This window comes from Lepisma saccharinum, chromosome 4 (assembly GCF_977018435.1).
Source record: "Lepisma saccharinum chromosome 4, izLepSacc3.1, whole genome shotgun sequence".
NCBI classification, from domain to species: Eukaryota; Metazoa; Arthropoda; class Insecta; order Zygentoma; family Lepismatidae; genus Lepisma; species Lepisma saccharinum.
This window is the reverse complement of record NC_139232.1, coordinates 100,304,050-100,329,306: the sequence shown is the minus strand read 5'-3', so window position 1 is coordinate 100,329,306 and position 25,257 is coordinate 100,304,050. Positions and strand designations below refer to the sequence as shown.

Here is a 25,257-nt window from a genome sequence, read left to right as displayed (position 1 = left end):
GAAATCACTGCTTGTCAAATGAATGGAATTATTGCACACCTTACTGAGCAGCTTTATTTTAACAAACATTTTAGAAATGGTGACAAAAAATTACTATTATCCCATCATATAGTATATCAAGGATAAATTGTGATAGTGTGTGAATTAATGTGAACAATTTGCAAAACAAGCATTGCAATTGTAGCTCAATTTTAATTATATCATAATCGGTTTCAGCTGGTACATATGCAGCATGCAGCTTACAAACTCCATAACAACCATGCTTTCATGTGACACTTGTTGCACACTTTCGCCGCTCAGTCACTAATATTCAATCAAGTTACTGCACAAATATAACAATGAGCAGTTACCCTTGCACCTTGTGTGTCATGAACACACATAGTTGGATGCAGAAGAGTCATATGCTGGTCACATTTAGACCCCAAGATACACATTAATTTGAATTTGGATGAATCACAGAGCTACTTTATGCAGCAACAAGGCTGGAAAAATACAGACTTTAGATGACTGTTCCTTGGACTCCTGTTTGGCAGCCAGACACCCTAACTGGACCACTATGGCTCGATTTGAGAATAAATGCATGGGAAATACTGTGGCAACACATTTGTTGCAGAATAGACACTTGATAAAGATTTTCATAGCATCTTACTATGTCCTGCCCTTTTTGAATTTCATTTGTGAAAAAAAATTGTGGAATTTCAATTTTACATTTTTCCACATTTTGTCTCCTTTCACTTTGGTCCCCTGAAAAATGTAAAATCTAGATTCCACCGTACATACAAAATGTTTGAAGAGCCACAGTGATGAATAACTTAAGAAGAAACATTTGAATGATAAGAAATCCAATGTTCATTACCAAAATTCAGTCGTGTATTACAATGACAGCATTGGAAAGGCTAAAAATTCTAGTTGTGTAAAAATGAAGTAGTTTTCAAATTCATAAAAGGTATTAGAGAAGTTCTGAGGTATCTCCAAAGAACAGTCTTTCCAAGCAATACATCTAACATTTTTCTATTTCTAATAAGAGAAATTCATAATTTATGGGCATTGCAACCATATTTTGGACTATTGGTAATACCAATGCCCTACGATTTGTTTCACATTGAATGAGAAAGAATTGATGATGTCAGTCTTTCTCTCGCGTTCCTCACCCTGGCATCAATTACAAAGGGATCTAAGTGGTTCATTAGATCCAGTAGTTGACAACTAATTTAAAATTCCATGTCATTCACATGAAAAATCAGCTTCAATTCTTTGCCCAATACATAGCCCTTGTATGTTACATTGCATTCAGAAATCTGATTAGTCCAGAAACATGTATATTGCAACACACTGTAGATTATAACACCACTTATATCTTAACCACAAAATGATTCCCCGAGCTCTGATAACCACTTTTAGATTAAATATTTATTTACTCATTCATTTGTGAGAAACTGTAATGGCAAGCAAATGAGACGATACAATATTGAATGGAATTATTTCAACAACTTACTTTCATGCTGTATGACAGTATTTTCTTCTTAAAAACAAGTTTGTTTCAAACATACAGTAGGTGCTATAGGTTTCATCTCTCAAAGTATGTGAATATGAATATCAATTGAATAAGGTTTATAAATAAACAATATTAATAAGATTAACACTACCACCAAGTTTGTGGAACACAAAGGTGTCTCTTAGGAGAAGATACCTGAGTACCTCATGTGTACATTTCCTTAGGGATTCCAGGTATGCATTTATACAAGTCATTCTGCTCTTGAGAACAATCAAACAAATCCTTTAAATCAAGAAATATTAACATTTATTACAATTTTTAAAAAAATACTACAAGCAATATTAAAACATGATAAAAATGTATTCCTCTTCCAAAGATATCTTTGTCGAGTTGTACCAGGAGTATGGTTTGGTCTGAGTGCAATTCTTCATGAATCCAATACTGAAATAAAAAGTTAAAAAACTTTAAAATCCAAACCACATAAATACATTACATGTAATTTTTCTTAGAACACGTCAACTTATGGCATGACACTTCTGGGTTATAACAATTCCATTAACTTTCAATGGAATCGTTACAACCCAGAAGTGTCCATGACTGTACAAACATAGACACTTGAAGGTTCTATACAGTATATTATCTATTCAATGAATCAGTATGTACAAATAATTTTGTTGACCTTAGATTCAGAGCTTGAGTTACTTGTCTTTAGAGTGAAATATACAGCAGAGGGAAAGAAACAATACAGGAGGTATGGTGAAATCAAGAACAGCATATGTTTGCGATTGCCGTAACTGCTTCACCATACTGATATTTTACGAATGCAGTAGACGTTATTTCTTGTGAATCCTCATATTTGACGAATACACATGATTGTATACACACAATAACAAATACAACTAAATTGTGTTCGTGCAACACACATGCACGTCTTAGTTCAATGTTTGACTGCAGCCGAATGAGTGTCTTGAGGCAGTGTTGCCAACTGTACATGCTGCAAGTCCCACTAAAACCTGAACATAAAAACGCAATATCATCATCATCATGGCAAGAAATACACTAAAATGAAAGTAATACTTTTGATTGATTGATTGATTTGGTTTATTGTACTTCGTGTTTTGTGCCTCTTGGCTAATTTGCGAAGAGGTGGATGAGCGATGAAATGGATATTCACAAACAACCAAGCCCGAGCGGGATTCGAACCCGGGACCCTTGGCATCGCAGCTAACCACTCGGCCACAGGGTCCAGCAGTAATACTTTTGGTAATACTTATGCACAATAATAAAAACATATGTAGTAGAGCAGGCATGTTTCCTTGTCTGGGTGATTATTACAATGCAAAAATGTAATATAACAATATACATTGATTAAATATAAGCTTAATGGATATGGATTGAATATAAAAATATAAATTCCATTTAAATCTTTGTCTACAACAACAGAAAGGGATTAACTTCTACAAATGTTGAGAAAGCCCTCTTCAACACAAACTGAGTCTCATTTAATTTTATACAAAAAAAGAATCTAAATGGCCTGCCATTACTTTGCCCATCCTCACATAAAACTGCATATTACTTGATAAGTGCCATCAACAAATGAAATATCAGAGCACTTTTGACATATTTTTCACACATCAAAGGTGGATGACATTGGTTGGAAAATGCCATCACACCATGCTTTGAGATCTTTTACAAATTCTTCAAAAGACCCAAATTCGGTTTGTAGATCTTTACTTTAAACTGCCTGCTACAAAGAAACATGTCAGAGAGTTCTTTCATTATTTTTAATATCCTTGCAGGTAGCTTTAACAGAGAATTTAGAGCTATATAGAAATACAGCTTGCAGCAAATATGGAAGGAAGACATCAATTTCATTAAACATAAAGACTTCCAAAAATAACAGAAGGAAGCAAGAAATGTTACACAGAAAAGGAAGACAGGATAAAGAAACACAAGAAAAACCAAATGCTGCACATAGCCACAGGAATAATTGACCAAACAACACTACTAATAACAGATCTTCACCTTTGTTAATCCTATATACGGGATACATATATGAAGAGATGAAATCCAATTCTTGAGATATGCGGAGGCAGCTGAGGCTTTGAAACACTAACTTAGTCATAAAATTTATTGTGTGAGGGTTAACTGGGGAGTAATAGAATTCAGTATCATTTGTGGCGAATGAATCATTGGAATAGTTCAAACAGGTAATGAGGGCACCTAGGGAAGCTATATTCATCTGCTTTGCACTAGAAAATATGAGAACAAATTAGGTACATCATTTTATCTCATGGCTCAAGGATTTCAATGAACAGCAAATTATTTACAATGAAAATGATTCATATGAGTTTCTCAGTATTGCTGTCATGTCGTGCAATGCATTTATTCTAGTTGTAGCAACATTTCCACATGAACTTTGTTTTGTTAGAAGTGACCACAAATCGTTTCATGATAGCCAGAGGAACATTTAACTCCAAAAATGAATTTTTAGGTTTTGTTTAATTGATCTCCTCTGAAAAGATCTATTTGGAGTGAGATCAACACCTCCATCTCTTCCACTTATCAGTAGTCATGTATCTACAATTTACTAATTTGACATTGAATACCAATGCGACACAAACTTCTCACGTCTCATGATTGCTATGTAATCTATGGAATGTATGCATACTACACAATCTGTCAAAAGCTATCTTAAGTAATTTTTCACACGAGTATGACTAATAGAGCTGAGCCAATACCACTTTGAACAGATATCCGCATCCAAACAAAAGCTCTCGGGTTACCAGCTAGTTTAAGCTGATGTTGGCTTCCAACGTTTCAAGCGTATACATTGCTCTCATCATCAGGGAATATAGAAATGGAGGCCAGTGTAGGGTAACCCAAGAACACTTGTTTGAATCACGTCACCAGGAAAGCTACAATTCCTAGATATCCACATCCATGCCAAAGCGCTTACTGATTCGCAAGATACCAATGTTTTAAAATTGTAGCAATTAAAGGCTGTTCAAAATGTTGATCAATATTAGTGGGTTAGTTCTCCACTCCAATTACAAGCACCAGTTTATCAGAGTTTTGTCTAAAATTATTGAAGAATTACATCAGGCTTTCAAGTAATCACAGTTTTCACACAGATTAAAGTTCATAATTTAAATAATTTTCTAGATAATTAGATAATGCCCTAAGTGTTACATGGCATTCTTGCAGAAAACCATGCAAGACCAAATGTTGGAAAAGTATAGGCCAGTATTAGTGAATAAAATACTTTATGATACCGATACCACTGGTATCAGTCGATACCGATACATTAGCATTGGGATTGGCTCAGCCCTACTTATTACTTAGCTATAGTTGTTTAGATTGGTGACACTGGTAAAAAGGTAGGCTCCATCCGGAAATCCTCCACCCTCGAATTCTACCACATTTCAAATCTTTTTGTCCAAAATGTAGTTTCTTAAGAAAGGGTGTTTTTAACTAGCGCGGAAGGACATTTTTCGAGATCTACGTGCTACGAAACTTGCATTGTTTAAATATTAAAATTCCTTACATACATAACGTCATTACGGTTTTTCAGGACTTCCATCATGGATTCAGTCAAATTTCTTTTACTTCCTATGACTGACTTGTGGAATGGGATAATTTGCGATATTTAATTTTTTGGTACCTTGAGTGAATTGTCGAAAAATAGTGTTGGGCAGGTTCTAACACGCCTTTAAAGGGACACTATAGAAAAAGGTGGGGCCGCGGAAGTAGTAGGGGCGGTAGGTCTATTACCCCAGGGGCGGAGCCCGGAATCTGTGGTCAATTTTTATGATATAGGCCTGAAAAGCGACTGTTATATATCCATCGGTACGGGTGCCTGCTAAAAATTCACTACCGAAATCGAAGGTGGAGGATTTCCAGATGGACCCAAAAGGTATATATGGAGTAAAATAATATGGAATACTGTTGACTTTTGGTGACACATGCAACTACTATGGAAGTTGTGCAAAGTGATCTGAATACGAAGAGCAGAAAATTCAATAAAATATATAAAATTCAAACTATGGATGTTGAGACTTACCATATGAGTTTATTCTTGACACACGGTAATGTTCTGTGAAGATGGAAATACCTTATTCGAACTTAAAGTTGTCTACTGCATGCGGGAGAACACCTGTAAATTATGAAATTTGCATAAGCATTGGTGACATAGATTTATTCAAGTGGTAAGACATACACATTTGTATGACAATTTTCATCCATCTTGGCAAACTTTGTATGTGTAATAAACAAAAGATGAAAATTTAACAACCGTGGCAAAAATTATTCCTACATACAAAATATATGATGGATTACACACTAACAGCATTTCATGAAGAAAAACTCATAATGCAGAAAATTGTAAAATTCTGGAAAATATTACGTAATTTATTGCTTTATTGGGATTTAGAAAAATTTCTTCACATGACATAATTTGTAATAGCAACTACGTACATCTCATTGCACAATAAAAAAAAATCCTCATTTCCATAAAGTAGAACCTTGTACTTACAACCATTGTACATTCACAAACTGACAATGGTTCATATAGTGTCTAGAAGAATAAATACTCAAAGCAAATTCTACATAATTGATAAAGATAAGTACATTAGTTTATACAAAATTTATTTTCCGAACTGTCATATAGGGTCACCCCGATGACACAGTGGTAGCATCGTCGCTTTGTAATCAAAGGGTTTGATACCTGGTGGAGGCACATAGTGGTTCGGATCCCACTTTAAACTGTAGGTCAAGTCCCGATTAGCCTCACTGTACTTAAAATGGACTAAAAACACCAAATCAATCAATCAAACTGCCATATAAGGCAACAGATCACTATTTCAAAGCATTTACCTGAATCAGTTAATTGTTATACTATTGATTCTGACAACTAGACTAGATATGGGACAAAATAAAATTTGAAGGAACATAGAAACAAGCAATCAAAGCTTTAACTAATTTTTCTCTCAACAATAACAACCAAGACAAACTCCCCTTCAGTGAGACTGACATTAACTCTAAAATCCTCCATGAGACAGTTTTGAATTATAGTAATGATTAATTAAAAGTTTAGTAGAAATTATTGAAGATGAGAATTGTGCACACACAATTCACAGAAAATAATGCTGAACAATTCTATATTGAGCACCCAGCTGTGTTTAAATTCACTTATTTCCTCCTCCCAGAAATTTTACTCATGGGCAAGTCGAGGCCTACACTTTCTGTATAGTTTAGTCTTGCAGTTGTTATCATGGCTACAGAATTGAGTGAAGTAAATTGTCTATTAAGCAGATGATAAAAATGTTCAACATCAGTAAAACTCAAGTGTACAATACTGTACAGAAGAAAACTTACATTATGAAGCTGTGGGAAAACTGTGCAAATGGAAAATTAAAAATAAAACCTAAGAAAATAATACGAACATAATGAAATAGTGTGAGAGTGGTTTGTCTCTGCCAGAGTAAAAAAAATCACCACATACTGGGTCCCATGTTACAGTAATATGCTAAAAATGCCACTCAAAAAATGGGTAAGACTGAATTCAAAGCATGTAATGGAGGGTTGGACATGTTTTGCAAAAAACAGACCATTATTGAACAGCATTAATTTGCCTTACAGCAGAATTATTCGGATATGCTCAGTGTGGTTTCTCAGGCTAAAAGCATTTGCGGAAAGTCAAGCAGCTAAGAATCTAAACTGTGTGCAGAAAATCCTGTTTCGCTACTGGTAAAAAAAAATTGTTGTGTCCTATTCAGTGCAATGTTAGCATATGCAAATAAATACTGTATGGGAGTACAGCACTTATTTAATGTAATTTCAGTTTTTATACAGAAGTATACTGGTCCCTTCTGATTCAGTTTAAGGTGTGTTCCACTGTATTTTCAATAAGTAAGGCTTAAGGTAGGCAAACACAAAGAATAGTTTCACCACTATATTTTCATAAAACACCAACACATATGAAGTCCAAATATACATGAAATTGCAACTGCCATCAAGCTGAACCCACAATATGAAATAAAAAGTTAAAAATTACAAACCCCATGAAATCAAATTAATTTGCAAACATAAAATATCTAAGAACATAAAACTATTAGATGTCATGGTAAAAATCATTCCTAAAAATAAAACCTGACAGTATTTCAGGGTCTTGAGAGGTTCATTAGGTCCAGTTGATTTGCTTTACTTTACTTCACTTCTTGTGTCACTTGTGAAGATGGGGATGAGTGATGATTTGATGAATGGACACTGACAAACATCCATGCCTAGGCCAGGATTCGAAGCGCGATGTGCTAACCACTCAGCCATGAGGGCCGGTCCATTAGATTTATAAATTTAATTTCTCTGTGCTATTACTCTCCATGATTATACCATGATTTATTTATTAATATTTAATTTGAAAGGTGCATATCAATTACAGCAAAATAAATATATTTTTCAGGTGTTTTTGGTATTTTCACGAGGTGGTAAAAGCTAGCTTTTGATCTATTTTCACCAGATTTTAAACAGCATGTGCATGATCTGCAACCTGGCCTAGCCTGCTGCACGTATGTGTGTATTTTGTAGTTGTTGTGTGTGAAATATACAGCAGTGTGTATTTATTTTCGTGCAGGAGACATGTACTTTTTTTCTGCATGCCATGGAGTTGGAAAACTACCATAAGGTGTTCTCATGTGGACTGGTGCTGCTAATATGTCACATGACATAAGTATGAAAGGGTATGATGTTCCTAATGCTGTCATTGCTAGGTTAGGCAGGTTAGGTTTATGGCTATTAGCATTAAAATTATTTCAGTAAATACTTCCAAACACCTAATCATGTAATTTCTGATCTTCAGCACTTTCTGCTATTCTCACTACCTGGTGACAGTAGTAGTCACACCCATTTTTCATTTCAAATAACTTCTTAGCAGTAAGTTCATCAACACTGGCAATGAATTATAATAAAATAAGATGAAAGACAATGATTCAGGTTATTACTTAATTTTCCTGGTGAAAATAGCCACATAAGCTGTTCTCAGCACCTGGTGAAATAAGTCCTACATGCTATTCTCACCACCTGGCGAAAATACTTGTGGAAAAAAAATACGAGGCTGTGTGTTAACCTGTAAGTGGTCTAGGGTTCGAGGTAAGTGGGTCATACTCTCAGTAGCTTCTTATCTCCTTCTGCCCTCCACAGTCCCACAGGTGATATTTTGTTTGCGTTTATGTGTCCGCAGGAAAGGTTGTACTTGTGTCACTGTTACCCACCGCAACAATTTACGTTTGTGCAATTATACAGTGCTGGACATATGGAAATTAATTAATTATCACCTATTTCATACAAAAGTGCACTATATTGCTTTCATTATTATATTACTATTCAAAAAACTCTCATTCTTTGTTTGGCTAGACTCTACTTTACGTCCTTATTGCCTTTTGGTGGTAACCAATGGGAGTTAACAAAACTGCAGGTTCGTCTTTGTATCCACGTTGTGAATGCGTGTGCTTTGCTCGTTTGCGTTCTGCGTGTCTATGGTGTATGAAGAACAGGTTCCAAAAACTTGTAGATAGTGTGAAATACGTTTATCCCCAGTAATAATTTTGTGCATCGTTCAAAACCGTGCTTACTCTTCGGGTAAATACCTTTTTCTTTTTACACTTTCTGTTCACGATAGCCCCACGAACCATTCACAGGTAGCCCCACAAACCATTCACGTTAGCCTCAAAAACCATGCACGGGTAGCTCCACAAGGTACCAGTTAGATATAGTGAAAACACATTTAACTCATTTATTTCCGAATTATTTACATTTGTACTTACCTTATATGCATAGTGGAACATTTTTCAACTTGGGATTATGTTTTTTCATTGAAAAAAGCGTAATTTTTCACATTACAAGTATTTATTGGTCGTTGCTAATTTGCTTTCGTTACACACAATATGGCAGGCAAATCTTGACTCACGTTGTCTATCGTCAGCTGATATTAAGTGTTTCCAAACCTATGTACTGAAAAATGCCGCACAAACTATTCACAAAAGGTTTTTAACCGAAAATTGATCCACAAACCATTCACGGAAGGTTAGGTTCAGTTAGGTTAGGCAAACATAGAAAATTAAATTGGGAAAATAAACTGCTCACACGTCATCTTGTACTACACTAACACTTATTAACTGAAAATGATGGTTTTTAGTCTAAAATTAATCCACAAACCATTCACGGAAGGTTAGGTTAGGCAAACATAGAAAATTAAATTGGAAAAAAAAAACGCTCACACGTCATCTTGTAAAACTACCGTATGGTTGCTACACTGACAGGGGGTTACATATTCGAACGCACGGAACGGTAAATGTTTACTATCCTTCGGACACCTATAACTTTTGAGTTTCGTCAATTTTTGACATTTGTACTTACCTATCTGCTTCGCGGATCATTTTTTAACGTGTATTCACGATTTTTTGATCAATTTTTTTTTTAAAAAAAGTGTTTTTGTAACTGAAGAACGTACGTTTCCGCAAATGGCTTGTGGGGCTACGCATATTTTTTTCAAAACCAATTTTTAACTATTGTCCCCTATTGTGACCCTACCTAACCTAACCTTACCGGGAATGGTTGGTGGGGCTATGCGTCAATGGTTGAATTTCCGCTATGAAACATTCCCACATCACAATAAACACCTTCCAGATGTTAGACAATACTACAGGAACTTATTACGGTAAGTAGTTTCTTCTGCAGAAATGAAGAAATCTGTCCGAAGGATAGTAAATAACGGTTACCGCTCCACAAACCATTCACGGGGACGAGGTAGGTTAGGTTAGGTTCCATTAGCACTCATTTCACCCCTAAATATGTACTTCATCATCGAAAAATTTCCTCAGTACGTTCAATTACTCATATCCGGAAAACATCGGTTTTTATCGATTTCCTCCTCCAGGTAATTTTTCCTCGCTTTAGGATTTACGTTGTTGAATTCCTTGTAAAATAACCTTTCCAACAATATATGACACGTATTCCTTAGGAAAAGGACGTAAAGTAGAGTCTTAACCTTTGTTTTTTCCTAATGGTATACTTATTATTTGAGACTGGCAAGAACGGTGCATTTATTCAACATGTATTTACAAATGCTAGGTCGAAATCTATATTTTAAACTTGGAAACGAATGTCTTTTTACAGTAGAGATAAACGAAAGCTGCAGAACAATAAAAATGCTGCTAACTAATATATTTTCAAGATTAGCAAATCTATCGGAAGAAAGCCCATCCAAAAAGGCCACGTAAAAATAGTTTTCCCTCAAATAAAACAGTCCTTCACCCCACGAATACTTCCAACTCTACACGTAACAAATCGACTCTATAATAAACGGATATCTCCTAAAAAAAAGGGGGGGGGAGTTGTTTTTGAGGCAAAGATTCTGATTTGCAGATTTAAATTAAGCCTCAAAAAATATAATTACTACCCTCCGAAAACGCGTGAGTGAGTCAAACAGTTTAGGATAGATGGAATAGTATATCCGCACTGCAATGTACGCTAGAAAATAAAACGTTGATATTATACAAAAATAATAATAGTATTATTCACTTATATTCGAGGTCCAGCAAAGTAAATAAAACTTTGATATGATGCAAACAAGAATAGTATTACTCACTTATATTATAGGTCCAGCAAGTATTTTATGTTATTTTTTCCTGAAGGATCGTTGATTCTTCGTGTAAATTCCTCTTCTCTAAACAACGTGGAGCTCCAATTCCGAAAAGGACTTCTTTCTTGTTGCTTGTTACCGCTTTTACTTCAAACAAAACACAAGTGAAGTTCAAAGATTCATTCACGCTTCCAGCAAGAGGCAGTACGTCATTAATGCAAGGCAGCACGTCATTAATGTGTCCACCAATGAACAACGAGTTCGCGTCAACCAATCGGATGGCTTAAAACTGGTGTGGCAGCAATCACTACCGTGTTTTAAACACTTCTAAAAAAAACATGTTTAAAACATTTGTAAAAAACAAAGCCGTGTGTTTAAAACGTTTAAAACAAAGTGTTTTAAACACTTTTGTTTTAAACATGCCAACCCTGCCGGACAGGGCCTCGCGCTTCCAAGTCAGTTATTTGCTCATATTTTGTAAAAACGCGATTGCACTCGAATAGAAGGAAGAAAAACATAATTGTTGTGAAATGAAAAATTGCGTCAAACAAAATTGTATTCCTGGTAACAGACAAATGGTCGACCGAGGACAGGCATCACAAAATGGTTATTTGCCTGGAAATTGAGACCAAAGAAATTTGAGGGTGTGCCGCTCCTGCTATAGTGTTCGTTTTACGAGATTATACTCGTCTTTTCTTTTTGTTTTGGGTGAACGGTGTCGAGGGGAACGCCTTGGAGGTTTCAAGGCATCGGTAGGCGATATATGGCCTACTTCTGATTCATCCCTTGAACCCCGCTTCTGTATGCTTCAATATCTGTAGTTGACCGTTTGTGTCGAATGAGGAAACTCGAATCTAGTGTGGTCCACAGGATGTTCCGACCTTGGGAGGCGTAGTGGGGGGAAGTTAGCACCTGTAAATTTGGGGCGGAGTACTTCCTTCCTGGTGGGATTAGGAATAAAGATCGGAGTTTACTTCTTGGCTCGTGATATGCTATATTTTCTTCAGCCATTTTGTCTTGTATAGCGGTTTCTAGTCTACGGCGGGGGCAAATTCTGGATAAAGAAGAATGTGATTCTTTGCAGTTAATGCATGAAGGTGTGCTTTCGCACTGGTCTTCATGTTTTTCTTTTGCACAGTTAGCGCACGTGGGTTTAGAACGGCAATGCCTCTGATGGTGCGAGTACCTTAAACATTGTAAACATTGTAGGACTGCTCTTGTTCGCGGTGTTACTTCATGTATATGGCTATTGATAATGATTTTATCAGGAATTTAGTTCCCGCAGAAGGTAACACAGAAAAGTTTTGTTGGGACGAGATCAAAGTTCCCATTTTCTCGCCAGATCTTCTTCGGCAGACGTTTGACTGTGAGAACCCGGACGGGGCTTTCTATACCTTCCAATACGTCTTGTTCGGAGGTATCATGTTCGATACCAAAAACCAGGCCCTCCTTTTGAAATAGTGAAATTGGCACCCACGATTTAACCAACATTTCCTGGTGTAAAGCAGTCTGCATCATGAAGTTCTTTGCTGCCCTTGCTGTTTGGAATGTCACCCTGACCCGGATGATATCACATTGCTCTACCAAGCTAACGAGCACTACTGCAAATTATGCAGCACGATAGCATGCACAGAAATGCTATATAATTATATCAACCTTTTATTAGTAATAACGTGCATTTACACATTCTTCCTTTCTTGCATTCGATCACTGGTTTTAATATCGCAACAAATGTGAGAAAGCGAGTCAACAAAATGCACTCCAGATCTGCGCTGCGACACATGCTTGCCGACTCTTTAAACAGCACGAAGAGTCATAGCACAGTCCCACGACTCTTTTCCCGTCATTCGTTCACGACTCTCCTGGCAGCTCGAAGAGTCACAGCACAGCGCCACGACTCTTCTCCCGCCGTTCGTTCACGACTCTCGAGACGGCACGAAGAGTCATGGAGCACCTTAACGACTCGCTCGCCTTAGCGACTCTTCTCCTCACTCATCGTTCACGACTCTCGAGACGGCACGAAGAGTCGTGGAGCACCTTAACGACTCTTCTCCTCACTCATCGTTCGTTCACGAGTCGCGAGCTCTCTTACACAAGGTGCGGCGGCGGCAGTCTCGCCAGCAGACTGGATCTACAGTTTAAAGTGGGATCCACCCGCTCGCTCTCCGCGGATGGCTAACAGCTGTGTTTAAGAAATTTATATCGCTCTTGAACATTGTCCATGTCCATCCCAGATAGCTGTTTGTTGTTCCACAGTCATTCAATATAAGTTTCTACCAATATCATAATGTGTGATCGAATTTCTATAAAGCGGGCCAAGTTATACGTATGTATTTTTTTTAATGTTGCTTTCTACTAGTAAAACACCTTAACGCGTAGGCTCACCGCAGATGGCCAACAGCTGTTTATATCACTCGTGAACATGACCCACGTCCATCTTACGTAGTTGTTCCTAATTCTGCAGTCATTCAATAAAAGCTTTCTTGCAGTATCATGTACGATGAAATTTATGATTAAACTTCTATATTTATTCTTTAATGCTGTTTTCATTAGTAAAATATTTACACCTTAATGTTAATGAAATATTTCACGTCCTATGAAAACGATTTTGTCAGACAATGTTTAAAGTTCACTTTATGCTCAGATAGTCTAATCGGGATTGAAGCTACATTTTAAACTGGGGGTCTAAATCACTGGGCAAGGTGCCTCCACCGAGGATCGAATCCGAGACAGGAAGCGATTTCCTTACCAGGATTTAACAAGGAATGAAAGGATGGCTGAATAACATAAATAAAACAAACTCCATGGTGCATGTTCTTTGCTTCTTGGTTTCTATGTTGGCCAGCTTGAAATAATCTTGGAGTGACAGATAAGTGGTGTCGCCCTCCTCAAAGTAAGCCTATTGACACCGAAAGTTCCGGGTTCGAACCCCTGCCCAGAGATGAGTGGTAATCTATATTTAACCTCCTGTCAATTACTCTAATCCTCCGTCCTTGCCTTGTAACGATACCTGGTCGATCCCACTTTAAACTGTAGATCCAGTCCCGATTAGCCTATCTGTACGTAAAATTCATTCATCCTCGCTGTCAATACTAAGTAATTAGGTATAAAAGATGCATAAAATACAACAAAGCGTGTTAGGCAGTTAAAATATTAAAATTGATTTAATAAATTATAAAACATAATTACTGCATGCTAATTTATAAGAAATTATAGCATTTTGAAAAATGTTTGTTCCTTAATGGGAAAATAACTAGTAGCTTATTTCTTCTGTTCATTCTCATGTTAACAGATTTGTTTTCTTGGATAAATAAAATTGAATGTGTAAATTAAAAGGTTTACATGTGCACGAAGCGGAAGAGCAACTCGATCGGGTATCGTGCTGAGACTAGATGACTTGGCACATCGTTTCAACTCGTTAATGATAATGCATATCTTTTTCGCGATTTGATTTCAAGTTAAAAACACCTGTCTGGTCTTGTTCGCTTATCGATTTCTAAAGCATAAATCGGTATCGTTACTCCAATGAGACGAGATTCTCGGACAGTAGATTTTACACAGAGTGTCTCTCATCATCTCACCAACTTTGGAAGGGTTGGCCCTGTTTTCATTGCGATTTTCTAATGTCCTGCTACTTGTGAAACTGATTCACTTCCCACAATTTCAGTCGCCTCTGTTAAGGAGTGGTTAGAACAGTGCGATAAGAGGAATCCCGGAATTGAGTGTCACTTCAACAATTTTTTTCTCATTCACCCTAATAGCATAGTGGTTAACGCTGTCATGTATTACAATGGTTTGCGTGCAAAAATTGTTATAAGTCCACTTTTATGCTCCAATGGGCTAATCGGGTCTCCCCGATGGCACTTTAAACTGTAGGTCCAGTCCCGACTATCATATCTGCACATAAAGTGGACTTAAACAAAAAAAAAAAGAAAAGGTAAAGTGTTCCCCTGTGCATAGCACCACGCCATGAAGGCGTATAGGGGGTGTGGGGGTAACGCCCCACACTTTCTTGATCCGGTCGTGAGTGGGGGTGATGTGATCAGCATCACGCCCCTGACCGCCTTTACCCCCCAGGGTTTCCCCCAGGTACCCATGTTATTCGACGCTGGGTAGGCGCCGGGGCCGCTTCCACCGTTAGAAAAGTTCCCGGATTTGAACCGGCCGGGGATCGAAACCGGGACCTTGAGCATGGTAGTTAGACGACTTAAACAATAACAACTTAAAATAGGCTAATCGGAATATTGTAATCAAGAGGTCTCTGCCTAACACCTTCCCAAAATTTTCACAAGACTCCCCTAATATTTTTTTACAAACATTTAATTTCTTGTAATTTTAGCACTAATTTTGTCTGGACATCATAACTGGGTAAAGGCTTCCAGGGGCTTGACTTCCGGCGAAGAAACGCAATTGTTTGATTTGTTGGCTGTTCTTCGTTGCCCGTCATGGCCTGGGGTTGCGCGCTCTCTCTCTGCAAACAACACTCGCGAGTCGACTCTTTCCTTCGTTCAAAGAGTCAACTCCTTCCCCTCTCATCGTACACGGCACGTTTCAGCCAGCTTCACTCAACTAGGGGTAGGGAAAAGTAACAGAGAGGACCCCCCTCCCTCTCCTCTCCAGTCCCCATTTGCTGCCTGCCCGCAGAATCGACTTGCTTTCTTTCAAAAATTCCGGCCGCCAGGCGAGTATACACTTGCACATGCGCCTTCCTCCCAAAATTCGTGGAAAGGAGAGGGAATAATAGTTGCTTGGCGGGCGGAGGAGTCGTGGCACACATACGACTCTTTGAACGTGTCGTTCAATTCTGGTGAACGAGTCGTTCACCGCTTACAAGAGAGAGTCGTTACTTTTGAACGACTCGTTCACGAACGACCCATCACTAATCGGCATTCGGCATTTGCTCTCCCACTTAAATACATGGGAAATTTGATGCCGAACGTGCTCCTATTACATTAAATAGCAAGTTTAATATCATCTTAACCTCAGAAATGATGTCTGAACATGATAGTTGAATAATGAGTGCTGTAAAAGTAAGACTATTGAAAAGACGATCGTCAACAACAGAAAATATATCGTAACTCAAAAAAGCCTTAAATTTGCACAGCACTTTTTTACGTCACTTGCAATTTTCACAATTTATTGTTGAGAATCCGGTAAAGAATAATGCATAATAATTGCGCGCGATTGAAACTTTTATTTTTATAGTTGTTTTTAATAACTGATTTTTTTTCACGTGATATTATAATTTTCCATGTAGCTAGTAAATATGGTCCTTTGTTTTTATATACACACATTTATCGTCAAGAATAGTTATTACAAAAAATATTTTTCTTCTGTTTCATGTCTCGCAACCTCTAGGGCTATCTTATTTACAGGAATTATAATTTTAAAATTGTTGTTACCAAGAAAAAGCACAAAAATACGAGGGGCGGGGATATCTGCTTAATACAATGAAAACATACGTTAATATTAAATTATCGGATAGGGCATAGTGTATAATAATATACAGGGTGGGTCAAAAGTCGCAATACAAGTAGTGTAAACTTATTGTTTCTAAGTAGTACTTGGTACGAGCCCTTTTTTTTTATGGATTTTACCTCAGTGGTAGCATATTTTGACGATTTTTTTGTTGATTTTATAGCGTTTGACGACTTTTCAGTGCAATTTTCACCGCATATATTTTTTTTCCCACTCGTACTTGGTACGAATTCCACGATCTTACGTGATATAACTTAACCTATCCTCTTTTTTCTTACGATTTTTTTTTACGATCTTCAGTGATATACCTTAACCTATTATTTTTTTTTATTTGCGATCTTTTACGCACCGAACTAACTTACATTGGACTCCGTTTGTTTTAATATTTCAGTCGAGAATAATAGAGAACATGAAGACGATACCTGTGGAAATATTTCTAGTGTTTGCTACTAGATGTCACCACCAATTGCCAAGGGGCAAATTTTTTTTTTTGGACTATTTTTTTCCCTTAACCTAAGCAAATGACATAATAGAATAATAATTAATTGTGGTAGTAAAAGCAGCATTATTAGCGGTGGTGCAGTTGCGGTATTTTTTAATCGAAATTTCCCTTTTGGCTAAAAATCTCGGTGGCTAAAAATCTCTTCATGTGGACGTATAAAAGAACAATTGTACACGACCTCTCTCGGTCCTCCTCCGTAGCCGTGCGTGTTAAGGCGTTCACTCGTTCTTAACATCGTGCGTGTGGTATAGATTCGAACCCGGTTCTGGTCGGTAGTTTTTCAGTGGCCCCTTACTTTAGCTCGTGTTCCTGGTCTGCAGGCTGGGATTCAAGGATCTCATGAGTCCTGAGTGAGCGAGTTTGACGGGTTTGTTGTTTCACTGTCTATCGATCATCGCTACGGAGGAGCGACATTCTTAGTTTCTTGCGTGAAACGAAAACATCCGTGATAAATATTCTAAAAAATAAATTGGAAAATAATTCCATAAAAGTATACGTTGATCTATTTTCCGAATACGAAAAAGTCGATGGTACAAGAGTCTTTTATCATCGAACAAAAAACCAGGCTCTTCATTTGGCGGACGTCGATAATTTGGACGAATTTTATTCTGATCTTTCAAATGAACTGGTTAACCCTTTTCAGCCTGAATTTTTGTTATGGGACAAAATGTCAGTTTGTATTTTTTATATGTATTGGTAAGACCTCTTGTGGCTGGATTGAGAATAAATTATCACCTGACATTCAAATAGTGTTAATTACAACTAATTACAACTAATGGAACCTGAAAGTCCCGACAGGCAATTGGCGTCTGATGTGTAAACGCTGGAATGAAATATCAGATGCTGCGTGGTTACTATATATATATATATTCCTTTCAACAGTTACATTCAAAATATCTACGCACTACATGCTACAGTCTAAAATATACATTTGATAGAAACAAAATCCAATATATAAGCCAAAGAGAAATAAATGTATAATAGATGGAACAGTGTCTTATGATTGGTGGTACTAAAAAATAAAAACAGTTCTTCTTCTGGTCATTTACACAGAAATGAAATTACAAAATTAAGAGCCAAAATTGGAAGAAAGTATAAATGTATAACTGATGATCAATGTCTTACGATTGGTGGTATTCGAAAAAACAATTCTTCTTCTCATTCACACAGAGGAAAACCTTACATAGTGTACAACGTGAATGTGGTCTAGACTCAGTCTTATGCATAGCACACAATTCACACCTTCCTCGTTTAGTAGTAAATTCTGGCCAGTGTCCTCCCACGTTCTGATGTCGAATATCTGAACTGACAGAGAAACCTCCCCTTCTCCGTTTCACCGGTGGGCTTAGTCATTAGTGTAGATGTTGATGGAGAGGAGTCCTGTTTGGGTCTCCCTCTCTTCTTGGTCGGAACTCTGCACTTAGCAAGTAATCCCTGCACCACTCTTCTCTTGAAATCTAACAAAGGCATCGTGCCATACAGATCTGAATAAATTATGTGAGAATTCACCAGAGCAATTTCTATAAATGAAAAGAACAATCTGTGCCACCATTTCTTTGATCGTTTGTTTCGATCATATAGTGATCTCAACATATCAGCCTTATCTACTCCCCCCATGTGTGAATTATAATCTTGAACAACTGTAGGTGCTTGGATATCAATCTTTGTTCCATCTTTTTGTGTACGTTTCATTGTTACAGTCTCATTGCCATGGTAGTTAGATATCAGATGCACACAACGATTGTCTCTCCATTTGAAGTAGGCAATTCCTTGATCTGATATTCTGAAATCAAAATCACCCCTTTGTAACTTTCTGTCATCCGCAAGTTTTGGAAGTCCAACACGATTGGGACGCACAGTTCCACATGCATTCACACCCTGTGCCTTCAGATATTCAAGAAGCTCCATAGATGTGAAATAATTGTCCATCATAACGACATAATTTTTATGACACAAAGACAAGGTCAGTTTCTCAACTACACTTCCACCTAGGCCAAATCGTTTATTACCCATGTCGTTACCCTGTTTGCCCTGATAAACATGAAATTCATATATATATCCAGACATGTCTGCCCGGCACCATAATTTGAATCCCCGTTTGATAGGTTTCATGGGATTGTATTGTTTCAATGATGAACGTCCTTTGAATCGCACCATACTTTCATCAATGCTCTGAAATTGATCAGGTAACCTGAATTTTTGAAAATTCAGATTCAAAGCAGTTATCAGTGGACGAAGCTTGTATAATCTGTCACTATTATCTGAAGGGATTGACTCATTGTCATTCACATGCAAATTGGTCAGGATTTGTTTGTATCTTTCCCGCGTCATTGTTTGAGATACAGCTGGTACTGTGAGGTCAAAATCACTACACCAGTAATGCTGCAACTGTGGTAGACGATGATAACCGAATAGGAACTCAAAACCAAGGAAACCGTATAGTTCTTCCTCTGATATTTGTAATACTCTCTTTTGTTTTTTGCTGGATATATAAGTTGCTTTGAAATATTACATCGCAAACAGTAGTTTCACCTAGTACCGTGAGGAAAAAATCTGTTGGGCATGTTTTGCCTGCAAAGAACTGCTCAACAGTACCCTTTTGTAAAGTAAAGATAGGCACTGTAGTTACACTGTTACGTTTTCTGAAGTTTCTGTTCACTAGTGAATGCGCAGATGATACAGATGATACATCTTCACATTCGCTGTCAGAAGATTCAGGTTGTTCTCCACTATCATGTTGCTGTCCTGCATCATCACAAATGCCCTCCCACTCATCACCACTGTCCTCAAATGACGTATCTGCATCAGAGAGATCATCAGCGAGCCAACCCTCAATATCATCATCGGTTGTCGGTTTCCGTGCCATAGCCCTACAACACCAAAAAAGAGTTGTTTAGAAACGGAGAAAAGATACGTCGACTTATTCACGCACCATTGACAAAAACAGCAGACGCCTGTCGGGACTGGAAAGTCCGGGGTGATTTTTTGTTCATGAAACACATTTCCGAACACATTTCGCCAAAATTATTTCCTACACAAATTTACAATAGTTAAAACTAAGATATAAAAAAATCTGGGGTACTTACAGTTATTGAAACCCTTAATTATTGTGGAAAAACAACAGTTGCAATTTCGCCCTTGCAATATGGCTGCCTTACTGATGCCTTGGTCTAAAAACGTGTGTACTGCTCAGCTGTTTATTAGGCCAGCAACTCCTGCCATCTTTTGTGAATAAGAGACACTACATTTAACAGGGACGCAAAAGTTCCGCTGGGTCAGAAACGAAATGTGTCGTGTAGCTAGCGTGTGAACAATGTGGGACTTTTAAGTCCCGTCAGGTTGAAAAGGGTTAAGAAACACGACGATTTCGAGGCTACAGGGTCGGGATGGTCTCTGTGTGGAAGTCCTCACACGTTAATCGTTTACGTAAACCAATTCTCGCCTCTTCGTGCATCCAGCTACGTTCCTCTTCCAGTGGATATTAAAAATAAAAAAGCCGTGCTGAACATTCAAAATATGGATGATAAATGTTTTCTTTGGTGTGTGTTGGCGGAACTTCACCCGATTCATTGGTCAAATAATCCAGAACAAGTTTATCATTACAAGCAGCATGAACCTGAACTGGAAAATGCAATGGCCGGCATCGAATACCCGATGACCATTTCTGATATATCAAAATTCGAAACACGAGCACGAGATGCAGAAGGAAAACGCTTAATCATCAACGTGTATTCCTATACGTCAGATAAACATGTCGTGCATCCCGTCAGGATAAGCGATGTCGACGATGATGATGCTCGTGTGATTAATCTTCTTCTAATTTCCAACGACAGTGTTCACCATTACTGTCTCATTCGTTCACTATCACGTTTGGTCAGAAGTCAAACTACCAAGTATGCAAACCACATCGAAGTTTGCCCCAGATGCCTAACCACATTCAACGATAAAAAACAAGTCGATTATCGAAAATACACTGGACGTCAAATTGCTATCGATAAACTTGTTCAACATAAAATATATTGCGGCAACAACAAACCGGTTCGAATGTTGATGCCCGAAAAGAACGAAGTGGAAGAATTCAAAATGCACAAGGCATTGTTGGAACATCCGGCCATCATCGTTGCTGATTTCGAGGCGTTCCTCAAACCACTCTCATACTGCGATCCTGATCCCGAAGTTTCTTCCACCACACCTTACCAGCTTCACGAACCAAACAGTTTCGGTTACGTTGTCGTGCGACAGGATAAAATAGATGACCCGTACGTATACCGAGCACCCGATGCAATCGAACGCTTCTTCGAAAAGATGATCGAGGAGGTTGGGAAAATTGGATGCATGCTGCAAATATCGAAACCGATGCTTCCGTTATCTGCTATCGAACTTCAAAATTACTATGACACTGTCAAGTGTCCTGTGTGTGATAACCACTTCACAGACGACAATCGTAAAGTGTTTCACCATTCGCATACGGACGGTTGCTTCATAAGCGGAATCTGTAATGCATGCAACCTCAAAATCCAAAAACCAAAATTCGTCCCCATATTCTTTCACAATGGCTCTAATTACGACTTTCATCCCTTAATTAGGAAACTCGGATACGACACTCAAAAAATAGATATTCTTGCTCAAAACGAAGAACGATACATCTCTATAAGTAAGAAAGTTATGATTCCTGAGACTAAAAATACCATCGAGATGAGGTTTCTGGATTCATACAGATTTCTCTCTGCCAGCCTGCACGCTCTTGCTAGCAAACTTTTAGACGAACAATTCAAAATTACAAAAGCTAGTTTTCCCAACGTAGACATACAACTCGTTAGACGTAAAGGGATTTATCCTTACGAATATGTTAGTGATAATTCTAAATTTAATGACGACGCTCTCCCACTTCCAAGAGAATTTTACAGCAGACTCAGAGAGAAAGGAATTACGGACGAAGAATACCAACACGCGCAACTCATGTGGGAGAAATTAGAATGTAGGACACTCGGAGACTACCACGATGCCTACTTAAAATTAGACGTAAAGATACTCGCGGATGTTTTTCAAGCGTTCAGGAAAACGGCAACGAATATTTATAAATTAGATCCAGCGTATTTCTACAGCCTACCGGGATTAGCGTGGTCGGCAATGTTATTCCAAAAAAAATTTGTCTCGACACAAAAAAAAGTTGACGTGGACATCGTCAGAAAAAAAGTTGCCTTATCGTAAAAAAATTTTATGATCAAAAACATTTGTCTCGTCAAAAAAAAGTTGACGTGGACATCGTCAGAAAAAAAAGTTGCCTTATCGTAAAAAATTTTTATCATCAAAAAAATTTGCCTCGTCAAAAAAAGTTGACGTGGAAAAATTTTCATCGTCAGCAAAAAAGTTGCCTTATCGTAAATTTTTTTTATCGTCAAAAAAATTCTCGTCAAAAAAAAGTTGACGGAAAAATTTTCATCGTCAGAAAAAAAGTTGCCTTATCGTAAAAAAATTTTATCGTCAAAAAAATTTTGTCTCGTCAAAAAAAAGTTGTCAAAAAATGTGCAAAAAAAGTACGTGTCAAAAAAATGTACCTGTCAAAAAAAATATGAAAAAAAATGTAGGTGTAAAGAAATATACGTGTCAAAAAAATGTACGTGTCAAAAAAAATATGAAAAAAAATGTACGAGACAAAAAAATGTTCGTGTCAAAAAAACGTACGTGTCAAAAAAATGTACGAGACAAAAAAATGTGCGTGTCAAAAAAAAATGTACGTGCCAAAAAAATGTACAAGTCAAAAAAAACTTGATATATAAATAACACACATCGTGAAAAAAAATCTACGAGATCAAAAAAAAATTCTTCGGTATATAAATAACACATTGTGAAAAATTAAAAATTCTAACACACACCCTGAATTTCTTCGATATGACTGAAAAAATGAGTGACCTCCAAGCATTAAAACAAATGCTAAATTTGTCAGTCGGGTATTTAAAAATTCAGGAATTGGAAGTCGACAAACCTTACACGATAACTTCCGGTTCAATTGTTTCTACCCAGTATGGTCCCAAAGTACGTCTGTTGCTAAACGGACAATACAGTCTATTTTTACCAGATCGATACGCTAACATGTTATCCGACGAGAAGCTATCTATTTTAATCGAGAACAAAACTCGAATCGTGTACAAGGGGACAAAGGAACTCCTTGGTAAGAAAGCAAAGCACGTAATAGAATTTGTGTAACGGCTGCGGAGTATATAAAATAACATACCTTGAAAAAAAATTACACGAGAGGGAAACAAAAAAAATCTCAGAACATATATATATAAATAACATACCGTGAAACCAACATGAAGCCCAAGGGTGTCGTGTACCAGATACCATATTCGAATCTGAAAACGCTGGGTGCCCTCGATGGGTTACTCACCAAGAAACAACGCGAGAAGAAACGTTTTTGCTTGTCCAAAGGACATGGAATGAAATTGCTGCTCAGCACTCCACATTTGAGACGGTTGCAGCGTTCGAGGAAACAGCAAAAGACAGGGGGGTTCATATTTAGCATCCCGGCCATCCTGGCAGCATTGGGGGCAGTTGGAAGTTTGGCTGGGGGTAGCGCCGCCATCGCGAAAACCGTCATCGACTCGAAGAAGAACAAGGCGGAATTGGAAGAACAGAAACGTCACAATCTGGCCATGGAGAAGAAAGGGAAGGGGGTCATGAGCAAGTATAAAAAAAGAAACAGCACTCACCAACCGAGACATTGAATCTCTGATCAAACCATTACAAATCAAACACTTCAGAGGAGTTTTCATGTCCGATTCGTTACCTTCAACCATTAAAATAAGAGAATGTGGAGTAGTCAACTTGGACAGTCAAGAAAATCCAGGCACGCATTAGATATGTTACCACAAAAATGCAAATAACAATAAAGCATTCGTTTTCGATTCTTTCGGAGGTGTTCCACCTACAAATTTAGTTCATTATCTGAAAACGAACAACCTATACTACAACGACGAACGCATTCAGAATTTCGGAGACGTGAACTGCGGTCATCTCTGTCTCTCCATGCTCACGTTTCTCTCTAAAATAAATAAGCCATCGGTGGAAGATTTCCAGAAAGCATTGTGGAACCTAAAGCATCACGATGGGCGTGTTCCATCTCACGAGCGAATCTTCGATCTTGAAACTCACGCTGCACGACGATATCGTCTATCCTAAATCCATAGCTTTACGTGCATTCTACAGCATGTACCTCATACCTAACGTCACGCAGCACAACAACAAAATTAGCGTCGGAAGTGAACATATCGTCGTCACGCCAGGTCAATACAATCTTTCTACTTTGCAAGCTCAGTTACCTAAAGACACGTACCTTTCTCAAAATTCAGTCACGCACAGAGTCGAAATCGTGTCCGCAACGGAGACCGTGGACCTGGGCACCATAGGAGAACTTTTAGGTTTCGAGAACAACATCAAACTCGAAGCTGGCATCAAGCACACGGGAGCAAACATTCCTAAATTTCTAGCCATCGAAACTTTGAACGTTCACTGCAACGTAGCGGAAGGAATGATCACGAAATCTGAAGGGTTGCTGGGAAGTCACAAGCAGACGGGAATCATAGCCACGTTCAAACCCAGTTCCGAATTCATGGAACCGATCATCTACACACCCTCTTCGCCGATCTATTTTCCAGTATGTCGCAACCGCATAGACAACATAGAGTTGGTGGTCACGAACGAGAAAGGAGACGTGGTGGATTTTGCAGGTGCCACGGCGACGGCCGTCCTGGAGATCGACGTATAATAAATAACCATACATCATGGAACAAATCGAAAGTTACGAATTGCAATCTTTCCCTCCCAACCGTCGCACGTTCGCAAATTTGAACGAAGCGAACCGGGAAATCGAATACGACGTGGACGTAGGCGATGGGTTCGTTCATCCTCACAGAGCGGACCTTTACCTTCAATTCGACGTGGTGAAGAAAGAAAGCGGAGACGCGTTCCCCGCAGCAGCAAATTTGATACTCGTGGACAACTTCGTGCCTCACCTGTTCTCGCAGGTGGAGGTGAGGAAACACAACACCGTCATCGACAGAATCGATTATCCAGGCATCACGTCAACGGCAGTGGGAAAATTGAAATTATCCAAAACGGACGCAGCATACTATCAAGCGGGGG

At 38.1% G+C, this 25,257-nt stretch overlaps 1 long non-coding RNA gene across 1 annotated transcript; it reads right to left on the bottom strand.

Annotated features, from left to right (window-relative positions):
• Nucleotides 1-1,834: 1,834 nt before the first annotated feature.
• Nucleotides 1,835-11,272, bottom strand: LOC145987282 (uncharacterized). The gene is made up of 3 exons (XR_014441644.1): nt 11,139-11,272; nt 5,559-5,651; nt 1,835-1,936 (listed from the first exon to the last, which is right to left on the bottom strand). It is a non-coding gene; the product is annotated as an uncharacterized LOC145987282 (long non-coding RNA).
• Nucleotides 11,273-25,257: the final 13,985 nt, after the last annotated feature.